Raw genomic sequence first — 14,396 nt, 5'->3', positions numbered from 1 at the left:
AGTTTCAAAGCGAAATAATGAGTTCGGGAGAGGGGTTTGCACTTATGTGCCTAACTTTTGCATTTTCAAAAGTGTTCACATAAATTCTGCCCCTCCCCCCAAAAAGAAAAATCTGCATACAAATTAGCAGATGTAATTGCGTACGGGTGGATTTAGTGGGATAGTTTAAGGCAGTGGTTCTCACCCTTTTTCATATCAGGACACACCTGAGAAATTACGCTCACACGCGTGACGCACTGAACACATGACCATCATGGGACTAAATAATATAAGCATATGCTCTGCATCCACAGGAGTCCCCTGCTTCCTAACAATCAGGCCGATACAGTAAAGTGGGGCCGCGGTTACCCCGCTCCTAACCCACTTTCTACTCACTTTCCGGCCGCGTTAGCCCTTCCTGCGATACACTATCCCCTTTAACCCATCCTTACCGCCTCTTTAAATCCCCGGGTAACCCCTTCTGCACGCGGCATGTATATTACATGTAAACGATCGAATTAGCTATTCCCTCCCATACAGTAACGCGCGCCCCGACTATCGCTATTTTACCCTGCCATTTTGCCGCACGTTTAACCTGCTAACTTACCGCCTACCCTTACCCCTGCGTTAGAGGCAGGGGTAATGGTAGACGGCAAACTTTCCCCCAAAAGGAAACCTCTAAAAACCTAAAATCCCCTCCTCCCGAAGCGACTCGACATTACTTTTTGTTGTTTTCTTACGTTTTGTTGCTTTTAGCTCCTTCCCTTCTCTGCCGCCCTCCGGAGGGGGCAGCCAGCGGCGAAAGCGGCTTGCAGCATTCCCTCGCGACCGTGTGCAGCGTCTTTTGGGAGGAACCGGAGTCCTAGTGCCTCCAGTGCCCTGGAGGAAAAATCCCCCCCCCCTGGAGAACCCAGCTGGGGTTGAGAGGCGCGAGTACTGAGTGAACCCTCTTCCCCAGGGCAGTGCCCCCGACAGGGGCTGCAAGGTATGTGAGGGAAGCGAAGCGTACTTTCATTGGCTGAGCGCCCGTCAATTTGGGCACTCCAGCCAATGAAAGCACATAGATGGGCGCGCGTGACGTCACGGCGTGCGTCACGCCCGTCTATGTGCTTTCATTGGCTGGAGCGCCCAAATTAACGGGCGCTCAGCCAATGAAAGCACATAGACGGGCGTGCGTGATGCACGCTGTGACGTCACGCGCGCCCGTCTATGTGCTTTCATTGGCTGGAGTGCCCAAATTGACAGGCGCTCAGCCAATGAAAGTACGCTTCGCTTCCCTCACATACCTTGCAGCCCCTGTCGGGGGCACTACCCTGGGGAAGGGGATTCACTCAGTACTCGCGCCTCTCAACCCCAGCTGGGTTCTCCGAGGGGGGGGGGAGGATTTTTCCTCCAGGAGAACCAAGACCTGCGCGGGGGGGACCGCTGCGAGCCGTTATCGCCGCCGACTGCCCCTCCGGAGGGCGACAGAGAAGGGAAGGGGCTGAAAAGCAACAAAAGGTAAGTTGGCACATGTCGAGCCGCTTCGGGAGGAGGGGATTTTAGGTTTTTAGGTTTTCATGGGTTAAAGTTGGGATCCACTTCCTGGTGCCTGTCATTTCAAATGTCATTTGAAATGACATTTGAAATGACAGATACCAGCGCACCCAGGATACTGTATAGGCGCTGTATTAAGCGCCTATACAGTAAAATGGGTTGCGTGGGCCTAATGCTTCGCCTAACGCTTTGCAGACGCAGCTTGCATTTGCAAGCAATTTAAATAGAGTATCGAGCGGTATGTGATCAGAACAGTGTGTGGGGCAAACGAGGGTGCGCCCGGCACTGCCGCACTCTTTCTAACGCGGCCTTACTGTATCGACCCGAATGGGTGCAGAGCAGAACTAAGACATTTTCCCAGTACAACTCACCGTACAAAAAAGATATTGTGATTCTGGTGTAATCTTAGTAACAGCATCACAGACTCCCTCTACTACCAGGTGCATTGTAAAATAATACAAACAAACCTCACTCTGTACACGTCTAACAAACCTGCCATACCTCAGCAGCACTAACTCCAAGAAATGAAACAGCAATAGCTCTACCCATGAAAAGGCAGCAGTTCAGCACCAGTGCAAAATCATATTGAGAAAATACAACAAATAAGGCTGATACAAACCTCTAGTAAAGTACCTCATCTCAGTCACATACACACAGAACAGAGACAGACCCGCCTTCACCAAATATTGAATAAAAGACCACAAATTACAAATGTGGAAACAAAACCTGGAATGGAAACTCCAAGACTATGTTCTACATGCAGTGCAAAACTGGAGACTAGAAACAAAAATATATTTCCTCCTACACTAAGCAAAGTTCAAAGAGATAAATACAGATTCTCAAAACTGACATAATATGGCAGGCGTAACTTGTCAGATAAAGGTAGGGGGGGTTTCGGGCTGGGGTGCGGGACAGGTAGGGGAGGGGAAGGTGGGGGGGGAAAGGAAAATTCCCTCCGAGGCCGCTCCGATTTCGGAGCGGCCTCGGAGGGAACAGGGAAAGCCAGCTGGTCTCCCCGAGGACTCGGCGCACACAAGGTGCACTAGTGTGCACCCCCTTGCACGCGCCAACCCCTGATTTTATAACATGTGTGCGGCTGCGCGCGCAAGTTATAAATTCGGGCGTACATTTGTGCGCGCCGGGTAGCACGCACAAATATACGCCACGCTCGTACATTTTAAAATCTGCCCCTATGTGAGCTGCTAAACAATTACCATCCATGTGATGCTAGAATCTAGTTAGAACTGAGGCCTGCTCCACTGAATACTGGATGTGCTACACTAAAAGGACTTCTCCTCTTAGGGCTGCTAGGCTGAGCCATCTGCATCTATAGTGGGTGCCATAACAACCAGTCACACAACCAAGGCAAGTTAGTAAGGAAACTGCAGCAGCAGGAGAGAAGCAGGAAGGTGATCAAAATCAGGAGGCAAGCAACAACGAGGGAAAAAGAGGAGTAAACTACCACTATTACTTATCTTTTCTATAGAACTACTAAACATACAGTGCTGTATATGTGCACATAAGAGAGAGTCCCTGCTCTCTAGAGCTGATGGTCTATTCAAGACAGACAAATAGGATAAAGAATAGAATTAGGGCATTTCATTTTATTATGGAAAATGGTTAAATCAACAAGGGTATGATCAGGAGAACTAGCCTATGAGTAACTTTCATAGGCTGGAGGCAGAAACCACACTGACTCAGCCTTTCAAAGCATCAGAAAGTTGGGTTTGTAGGCTGGATTTGAATAAGGTCAGAAAGCGTACATGACGCACCAACTCAGGAATTCTGTTCCAGGCGTATGGCACAGTAAGGTGGGAAAGCACAGAAACTAGAGTTGGCGATGGAGGAGAAGGCCACAGATAAGAGTGACTTGCTTGATGAATGGCATTCATGAGGAGAAGCGTAGGGAGAGATAAGAGGAAAAGTAATGAGGAGCTGCAAATGAATGCAGCTGTAGGGTAAGTATGAGAAGCATGAATTGTATGCAGGATGCAGATGGGGAGCCAAAGTAGTGACTTGGGTGTAGCAACATTGACGGAAGATAAATTGTGCAGCTGCATTAGAAATAGATTGCAGTGGAGAGAAATGGTTCAGTGGTAGATCTGAGGGGAGCACAGTTGTATCTGTCATACCTATGATATTTATTTATTTACGCTTTTTTTTTTTATACCGAGGTATAGCAAGTTGCCTTCACTCCGGTTTACATCCTCAACAACTATTACATAAAACAGTGTGTGAACTCGAAAAACGTGAAAAAAACATGCATATTCATTGTTACAGATAAACACCAACATAACATCTAACTGAATCTGATCTGGTGAATGAGAACAATAATACAAAAAGAGGAGGGGATTTTTTTTTTTTTTTTTGGTAAGGCTTCCTAGTCCTCGGCTCTAGCAAGCTGCAAGAGGTTGAAGGTCAGAAAAGAGGAAGCAGAGCAGAGGTGGAAGTTATGCTTTTGTAACGGTTCATGACTGTGCAAGATAAGTTATAAATCAAGGACATTCCATTATAGAAAAGTCTGCTGTGGCGATCTAAAGTTGACAGCAAAACATTTGGTAATGAGGCGTAAAATATCTTATAAACATAGCAGAGCTTATTGCTTCTATTCCAACAGTTGACAGTGTGGATTCTTCCAATTCTGCTGAACCGTAGAAGAAATAGACTGGATGCTTAATTCAGCTGAAGATGGAATAGATTTTAATGCCTAGAGATGGTTCAGTGGGATACCTGAGAGGAGACGTAAAGAAATTTAAACATTGGAATGAGAAAAAAAATTACAGATTCAGAAACGTTTCGAAGTCTGAAAAAAGATAGCAGCGCAAGGAAGAAATGGTTAGTTTACTCTCTCCAGAATGATGTTCTACTATTTGAATGATCAAGAATTGACCATACCAGTAGCATAAGTTCAAATGGAGAGCCCCCAAATGACAGTTTCTGCAAGGGCTCCCAGAGCAGCGAGCGGGAGGGTCCACCTCAGTGGGGGCCCCTTCCTCCTTGGACCCTTGTGCATGCAGAGGCTGCCTGGGTGGAACTTGCATCACTGGACCATGCGTCTCCACTCTGCCTTCACTGGCAATGACAAAATCAAAGTGATTGAATTGGCCCGTCTAATCCTACGATTAGGATGAGACGCAGCTGCAGAGGTCTCCTTATACTCCAAAGAGGCGACATAAAATGCTCGTGCAGCAGAGCTCCCTAAACCCATAACTTCCTCCCAACTTGGGTTATACTTCAGCGACGCCTTTTGGCAGCCACTTTCCCTCTCCTAATTGTGGTCCTTCTCCCTAATTATTCTGTAGTTAGAAAATACTGAGCGCCGGCTCCCTTACATTTTCTTTTTGAAAGAAATGCAATTGGGTGTGGAGGGGGGGAGGCAGCTGTTTCCTCCTCCTCCATTGGACTTCCATCTCGATCGGAACCAGTGCTGGGGGTCATGTGAGGACCTGCTAAGGGAGCAGATGCCTATCCTGGCTGCTGGTTTGTTTGTTTTTTTTTGTTTTTTTTTATTGATTTTATTTCTCAGTTTACTTATTTGGGTGCTTATTATTCTGTTGGTGTTTAGCTGGAGTGATTATATGGACAAATATATGGACAAATTTGTTAGATGGGAAGCACCTGATATGTCTGCCAAACCATGGAAAACCATGGCCAACGAGCAAATCTACACAGGAGGTTTCTGCTACCGAAGTCCACTTTCTGGCAGAAGTTATTCAAGAAATGTCTGTGGAAATTTCAAAAACCTTTACTAAATCAGTAACTGATGTAGTGGAGGATCGATTTTCCAAAATGCAAACCTTTCTTGAGGGTCTTACTGAATGGGTGGACTCACATGAGGCACAGATCCCGGACCTCACGACAGGAAGATCGATTTTACAGATCTACAGGCTGAGGTCCGCCAGTTCCTGCAGTCTCATGAGCAACTTTCCAGTAAACTGGAAGACCTTGATGTTACGCTTGGGCTCCGGTCAGGAGTCGTGAACACCACCCAGCAGGGTGGCTCCAGGTGGAGAGAGACAGGAAGCTAGAAACAGTGTCAGGTTCCAGGCTGGGTCAGGGCAGGCAGCAAGTATCAGAGTCTGGGTTCAGGCTGGGTTAGGGCAGGCGGCAAGTCAGCAGTGTCTGGGTCCAGGCTGGGTCAGGGCACAGTAAGCAGGGCAAGGCAGGTCAGAAGGCCCGTAGGCCACACACACACACACAGAAGGCCCGTAGGCCACACACCAATAGCGGGGCAAGGCAGGTCAGAAGGCCCATAGGCCACACACACACACAGAAGGCCCGTAGGCCACACACCATAAGCGGGGCAAGGCAGGTCAGAAGGCCCGTAGGCCACACACATACACACAGAAGGCCCGTAGGCCACACACCATAAGCGGGGCAAGGCAGGTCAGAAGGCCCGTAGGCCACACACATACACACAGAAGGCCCGTAGGCCACACACCATAAGTGGGGCAAGGCAGGTCAGAAGGCCCGTAGGCCACACACACACAGACAGAAAGCCCGTAGGCCACACACCGTAAGCAGAGCAGGCAGGTCAGAAGGCCCGTAGGCCAGGTAAGAAAAGCGAGGAAGAAGGCCCGAAGGCCACGCAGGGCAAGGCAAGGAAAGGCCCGAAGGCCGCGCAGGGCAAGGCAAGGAAAGGCCCGAAGGCCGCGCAGGGCTAGAGCAGGGAGCCCAGGTAAGCTCGATGCCGAAGCACCGAGGGAACTGTCAGGCAGGGTTATAAGGGCCAACCCAGAACATAGAGTGGACAGGGGAGATGGCCTGGGCCTGTCAGGAGAGCCAGCACTAGAGGGACCCCTGGTGGTGAGGCGGTTGCACTGCAGCCAAAACTGTAACACTTGAGAATGGCTCTCGCAGGAGCAATATTCGGCTAATTGGCCTTCCAGAATCAGTACAAGACCCTGAACTTAGCCGTTTGTGTGAGTGTTGGCTGCCTGAGCAACTAGGTCTTTTGGGTGAACAGAAGCCGATTCCTGTGGACAGAGCATACGGCTTGGGGTAACGAGGAAGTGGACCCAATCTTAAAAGTGGTCGACCTCAGCTGACAGATGGCGGACCTGAGAAGGCAGGGTGAGTGTTAGGTTTCATTGTTTAATAATGCAGGGGATTTTTGTTACCTTTTTGGAGTTCTCTTTTTATTTTTATTTTCTGCTATTTTCACTAGCATGTATACTCTTCGTTTAACCAATTACCCGGTTTTCATGTGGTAAACTCTTGGCACGTGTATGTTTTCTTCTTGCTGTTCCAGCGCTCATCTGTATCTTCTCTTGCTGTCTTATATGAAACTATAATTAGATTCAGACTTTAAAACTTTTTTTATTCTCAGAGGGGAGATGTTGTTGTTTACTTTCCTTTTTAAATTTTTTGAGGATGGCATTTCCTTATCATATCTACATGGAACTTTATCCTTCTCTTTTTTACTTAACTGTTTATAAGGCAGCCATTTTTGAGGAGGCTGTGGAGGTTTATTTGTATGTTTTGGGATGGGTAAAATGGAAATTGGTGTATTGGGGATTTTTCTGTTATGACTGCTATGATTTTGGGGGTGGGAGGAAGTATGCAAAACTGGGTCAATGCATGGATGTCTGCGATGTATGGAATAAAAGTAAGTGTGTTTGTAAGCAGGTTTTGGAAGTCCGTGGTGCGTGTGCATTAGTTCATCATAGGACGATCTTTATTTCTGGGGATCTCTTGGAAATTGGTGGTTTTCTTTCTCTCTGTATGCACCATCTACTTTGGATGAATGGCTAATTATAAATTCTCTTTAAATGTTGATGGCATCCACTCTCCCATTAAGAGGAAAAAGATTTGGAGTGCCTTTAAGAGACATAAAGCAGATGTTTTTCTGCAAGAAACCCTTTTGGATAAAAAATGAACATTCTAAACAGGGGCACTGCTATGCAGCTTCTTTTTCATCCAGACGATGTGGCGTTGCTATTTTACTTCACAGGAATTTTCCTTTCCAGGTAGAAAAAAAGCACGGAAGATACTCGGGAGAGATATGTGATATTAGTTGGTTCAACACTGGGTAAGAAATACATGCTATGTAATGTTTATGCACCTAACGTGTATAATCATTCCTTCTTTTCTATATTCTGGCTAAATTATCTAAATACCATGGCTACCATATCATCTTGGCAGAAGATTTAAACATAACTGCTGACAGTAGGGTGGATTGTAAATCTTCCAAACCTTTGGTTAAGAATTGGGAGCAGATCAGTGTGCATTTTCTCTCATCTGAACTGCAATTACTGGATGTTTGCAATATTCTGAATCCAGATAAGTGAGATTTTACATTTTTTTCTATATCTCATGGTGTCTATTCCAGACTAGATGCCATTCTTATTTCTAATTTACTGCCATACTTGATAATGTCCTATCTGATCATTCTGTCATTTCTCTGACTCTGTTGTGGAGAAAAGGGAACACCTCGTCCATGGAGAATGAATGCTGCTCTGTACTATGCTGATGACTTTAAGGAATGTGTGTCCCAAGCTTGGTCAAATTATTATTCAGAAAACAAATTCTGGGGTCAATAACATCACTTTTTTTTTTTTTTTTGGGAGGCTGGTAAAGCTTAAGGGGGATCAAACTGCAGATAAAGGACAGCTAGTTTCAATTATAACATGGAGCATTAACTAGCTGTAATTGTAGAATATAATGTTGTCTGGATTTGTAATTAAATGTTAAAAATTCAAATCTTTATTGTTACTTCAACAAACTCAATTGTTTAAACTTTTTTAAATTTTTTAATTTGAATTTTGAATTTTTTGTAGATGAGAGAAAAGACCTCAGAACTGGCAAAGTGTCTGTTCAAACCAGATGCTTATGGGCCAGTAAGTTCAGTCACTGGTCTCATTCATCTCTCTTTTTTCATTTTTTTAAAAACACTGTTATTTTTCTTTGTGTTGAAAAGGGTATTGCACTCTTGTCTGTATGACATAATTTAGTCCAATTTTCAACAGTATTTGTAAACGGCTTGAAATTGATTCAAACAATTTATATTCAGCAAAAGCCCGACTTTATCTTGAAATCGGTATATTGCATGTGTAGAAGTTTCAGAACTGAATTATCTCATATATTTGAAAATCCTGAAACATTCCCGAACGGGCTCGAACATCAAGACAAAAGGAGGAGAGAGCCTTATTCCGCCCTGATGCAGCGTTTTTTCGCAAAACATTAATGTTGGCAGCGTTTGACAGAGACCGATAGATTCCACGCTGGCACACTCTTGTTTTGCAAAGGATAAACTCAAAACAAGTAGTTAGATAAGTGCCATTTTCCTTCCCTTGAGATGTCGGGAATGAGACCAGTGACTGAACTTACTGGCCCATAAGCATCTGATTTGAACAAACACTTTGCCAGTTCTGAGGTCTTTTCTCTCATTTACAAAAAAATTCAAAATCAAAAATTTAAAAAAGTTTAAACAATTGAGTTTGTTGAAGTAACAATAAAGATTTGAATTTTTAACATTTAATGACAAACCCAGACAACATTATATTCTACAATTACAGCTAGTTAAAGCTGTAAGGGGATTACTGCCTATTGTGCAAGGAAGAGGCATAAGGTAGATGCCAATATTTTACAATTGACTCACAATTATTAAAGCAGCAGCATATGTGGACTCTGCAGGAAGCAGAGGGTTAAATTAAGATTTTAACACTTGTGTTTAAAGCTATACATGGAACCGCCCCTGTATTTTTATCTGACTTGTTTAAACCTTATATTCCTAACAGGGCCCTTCGGTTGGAAGGTGATTAAACTTTTAGAACTACCAACATTAAAAGCTGTACGTTTTTCAAGATATTACACAGAGGTTCTTTTCTATTAGGAGAGCAATACTCTGGAATGATCTGCCTGATGATATTCTTGGGCTAACTGATTTTAAATTGTTTTGGAAGGCTGTAAAAACATTTTTATTTACTGAAACATTTTCCTAATTTGTAATCCAGATTGTGGTGTGTGTTGTTTTTCTATATTATGTATTTTTTTGTGTTGATGTATTGTACTTTGGATTGTTTGTAATCCGCTTAGCATGATAGTTATCAAAATAGGCAGAATATAACATTTTTAAATAAATAAGCAGATAAAATTTATTAGAAGCTTGCAAACAATTGTATACGCTTCTAGAGAATCAGGCTAACTTGCGGTCCATCCATTATAAATTTCATCTACTTAGATATGGTAATAAACCCAGACGATTGCTAGCATGACTGGTCCATAATGACAAGAGATCACAGTTTATCTCATCTCCTAAAATGACTGATGAATCTATAATTCCTAAAATGTCTGAGATCTCTAGAATTTTGTTAATTGTTTTAAAAAATTATATGCTTCTCAGTCTGGAACAGATTCCTCTCTTGAATCTCTTTTCCATGATTTGCCTCTTCCCCGTTTAAGTAAAGCTCACATCTCCCTTTTAAATAAGCCAATTACTGAGCTGGAAATAGTGGCTCAAATAAAGAAACTGACATTGTCAAAGGCTGCTGGGCCTGACAGTCTGGGGAATGAAATTCTATACAGTTTTGGGGCAAACTGTGATACCCACCGTACAAGCAATGTTTCAGTGATATGAATAGAGCCCTGATTACCCTCTTACGCAAAAAGAGAATGATCCTGCTTTGCCTGAATCATGCAAACCCATCTCCCACCTAAATGCAATGTGAAATTATTTCCTTCTAGTTTGGCTGCAAGACTGGCTGGGGTAACTTTGTATCTAAAGTTGGTCCAGATCAAGTGGGATTTGTTTGTGACAGGTTCTCATTAGTAAATTTGATGAAGATCTTGTTACTTTTGGAAGTTAGACCCTCAGATGCTCTTTTTCTTAGCCTAGGTGCTGAAAAAGCATTTGACGAGGTTAACTGGTCTTTTCTGGATACTTGCAAAATACGGTTTCTGCAAGGTATTCAGGCATTATATAACTGCCCCCAGTGCTCAATTTTAGTGAATGGCCATCCATCTGACTCTTTTCCTCTCTGTAGAGGCAATCGTTGAGTTGTCCATTATCCCCATTACTGTTTTTGCTATTTTTTTGGAGTCTCTGGCAATTAAGCTAAGAGAACTGGATGGATTTCAAGGCATGTCCTATATAAGGGTCATGAGTTTAAAATTAGCCTCTTTGCAGATGATATGCTGCTTTTTATCAATAATCCTAGCAGCTATTTCGAGTGTTGTCAATATCATTTCACATTTTGGGTTATTTTTAGGCCTGATTATCAACTATTCTAAATCTATAGCTTTTCCGTTGGATAAAACCTTACCAGACAGATGGTCCGGCACCTTTCCTTTTCCATGGGAGTTAGACAATTTTGCTTATCTGGGCATACAGTTGTCTCAAACTTTCTCGACCATTTATAGTCTCAATATTAGAAATGCCATAGATAAAGTAAAAAAGCTCTTGGCTTGTTGGCATAAGTTGCCACTATCATTGTATGGTAGATGTGCCTTGGTGAAAATGATAGCATTACCAAAGGTGTTATATCTTATGTAGATGGTTCCCTGTTGGGTTAAACAAAAGGATATTAACACCTTTAAGTCTGCGATCATACATTTCCTATGGGAAGGTAGACTTGCAAGAATCAGCTATGCTAAATTATTAAATGATAGACAGCAGGTTGGCCTGCGTTTACCTGATTTGCGGTGGTATAATGCAGTATGTCATATCAGCAATCAGCCTCATTTATCGATGGAGTAGAATAAGTACGCTGTTGTACCTCTATTGCTTCGGCCAGTGATATTTCATTAAGTAATATTCTGCATGTCAGCAAATTGCCTGCCATTTTTTTTTTTAAGAGAGGCTCTCATTTGCTGTACTCCCTGCGTAAGTGTGGAGTTGGTTGCATAATCACCTTAAACTATCCCCTCATGTGTTGCCTTTTGTGCAATTCATTCACCATGAATTATTTCCCTTGGACCAAGTATTTGGTATTTTCCATCTCTGGAAGGAAAAGGGATTGACTATTTATTTATTTATTTATTTATTTAACATTTTTATATACCGAAATTCATGTAGCAAAAGTTACATATCAATTCGGTTTACATTATAACATTAAACAAGCAAGACAGAGTGCAATTACATCGAACAGGAGGATAAACTTGGATCAAGTAACTGGGGATTAAAGAAACAAGAAGTTACAATAAATAATGTAGTACTCGAAAGGATCTGGCTAAATATACAGTAGACACGTAACACAGACACGTTACAAGGTGCGCATATTTGGGAAGATTTAGAGTAAAATTATTGGTATGGATAGAAGGCTTGTTCAAATAGCCAAGTTTTGAGTCTCTTTTTAAAGACGATAGGGCAAGGTTCTATGATCCCACTATGATGTGGGATTTCTTATGTACTGAAATGGCTGAACTGGATTCTTTTAAAATTTTGTAGGATTGGTGGAATAACCCAAATACTCACTTCTAAGGAGTATTTGGCAAGACATTTTCTCAATTCACTCTCAGGCCAATGCAGTACCATGTGCTCAGCTGAGCACATTGGGTAACCCATAGTTGGACGCGCGTCCACAACCCCTTATGCAATAAGGGGGTTAGCGATTCCAAAACGCGTGTCTTTGAAAATGCCCTCTAAACGTAAGGGGAAAGTTCGTGTTTTCCCCACGGACACCTCCCTCCCCACTGGACAGCGGCTTATTACATCCTTCGCTTCTGGACCGGTATTGAATGAGAGGGTACCTGTCCTCGCTGCGACGACCAGTGAGGGAGCATCGGAATCGCCTGGGGAAGTTACGCTGAGTCCTCCAGATCTTTGGCCACCACAGGCTCCAGTAACTGCCAATTCTCCACTCAGAATAGCATCTCAGTTTGATACCGTCGCAGATATGATGTCAACAGGGGGTCAGAGTGAAGCCATGTCATCGTTCCCTCAACTTTCTTTGAGTTTGTCGGAAGCAGCAATGCCTCTGGACTTTACCACTCCGGCGGTTTCCTTTTCTCCCATTGGGACTGAGGAAGAAAGGGAAAAGATAGCTGCAGTATTGGCGAAGGGCATTCCAGGAGTTGTCTCTCCTGGTTTTGTGGGTGAGTTTTTTCATCCCCCACCCAAGCCTAACTGTCACTCTTGATGTGCTTTGGGACCTAATTGTAGGATTTGGAGGCTCTGTGAAAGACTGCCAAACTAAGATTGAGATTCTAACTACCAAGGTTGATTCCATAAATGTTAAATTTGAGGGTCAAATTTGTGATCTCAAAACTCAAATAGTGTCTCGGAGTCGGTTACATCTCAAACCCAGGCTTGCAATTTTAAACTGATTAAGGATTTTGGAAATTGCTCCCGCAGATTGGAAATCCTTGAAAATCATATTAGGCAATTAAATCTCCGATTTTTTAATTTCCTCAGAGTGTGGGGAGAAGACCCATATCACACTCTGAGAAAATTGTTTCTTGAGATTTTGAAGTTTGAAGTGGAGAAAATTCCTTCAATTTATAAAGTAATTTTCCTGTCGGGTGCTAGTAAAGAGAGATCATCTAAAGATGGACATACTGAAGTTATTGCAAACCTAACAATTTCTTGAGGACTCTACAGCTGAAATCATGGAGCGATCAACTCTGCTTGTTTCCTTTATTTTGGAACAAGATTTGAGTGAGATCATGAAGAGATATTTTAAGAATATCTCTCTTTCCTTTTATGGTCAGCCAGTACGTATTTTTCCAGACTTCTCTAGAGTCACCCAAGAAAGGATATGTGATTTCCTTCTTTTGAGATCGCAGATTATTGTATTGGGATTTACATTTGTCCTAAGGTATTCATGTAAATGTGTAATACGTTCCCAAAATGAATGTTTTGTATTCTTTCTTCTCGTGGGGAATATAGGCCCAATGATCCAAAAAATGTGAACTGTCGTGCATGTTAAGCCTGTTTCGATTATAGATTTTCTTTATAACTCCCTTTTTTGCATAGGCCCCCTGGACCTCTCATTTTATTTTATTAATTTATTAATTCATTTTTATATACTGATATTTCATGAGAACATATCAAATTGGTTTACATTCGTTAACAAATATCCATTTAAAAATATTTGTATTTCAAAAATGAAGAGGAAAATACAAAGTTTCATAATAGACTCATTTCTTTATTGGAAAAATGATGTATCTACGATTGATGTTTTCCTAATTGTATATTTCATTTTTTTTATTTTTTGAGATATTTTGTTTTCTGTAGTACGGTATTATATTGCTTATTTTTGATGAAATTAATAAAATAAAATAAAAAGTACATCTGTTAGATACAAGATAGCCTGGAGATATAAAATATTCAGAAATCATGTCGAAGCTCCATTTTTGGTGATGTTGGCTGCAAGGTGGTCTGAGGTTGGAGCTTACAGATGATGATTTAACTGATTATTTTTCATCCATTTATCAATTAACATCTGACATTTATACCAGAGAAAAGCAGTTTAAGTTGCTCCACAGGGCTTTTCTTGATAGAAACAGAGGACCCAGATTTGGTCTTTATGATACAGATCTTTGTCTTAAATGCCATGTTGAGCCTGGCACGTATTTACATATGTTTGTCTGTTGTACGAAGCTGCAACTTTTTTGGCAAGAAATTCAAAATAGATTGGAAAGGACGGAGGAGAAATCTATACAGCTAATAATAGTACTTATTTTAGGATTCGAGTTAGAAGGTGATAATTATACTGCTGAAGGAAGGCATTTTTTAAAAATAATTTAAAGTTTATTGATAACACAAAATAACATAAGCAAATAGTATTAACGTAATACGTCTTTCATGTAAACCTGGCTGGCAACATGTATAACCAAAGAATAACATTGATTTCAAAATGTACAATAACGTACAGTACATTTCAACAATGTGGAGGTTTATTACTAAAATGAATGCAATAAAGTTGCATGTGTTCAAAAAG

This window comes from Rhinatrema bivittatum, chromosome 9, assembly GCF_901001135.1.
Source record: "Rhinatrema bivittatum chromosome 9, aRhiBiv1.1, whole genome shotgun sequence".
Classification (NCBI taxonomy): Eukaryota; Metazoa; Chordata; class Amphibia; order Gymnophiona; family Rhinatrematidae; genus Rhinatrema; species Rhinatrema bivittatum.
Note: the sequence above shows the minus strand (reverse complement) of the source record.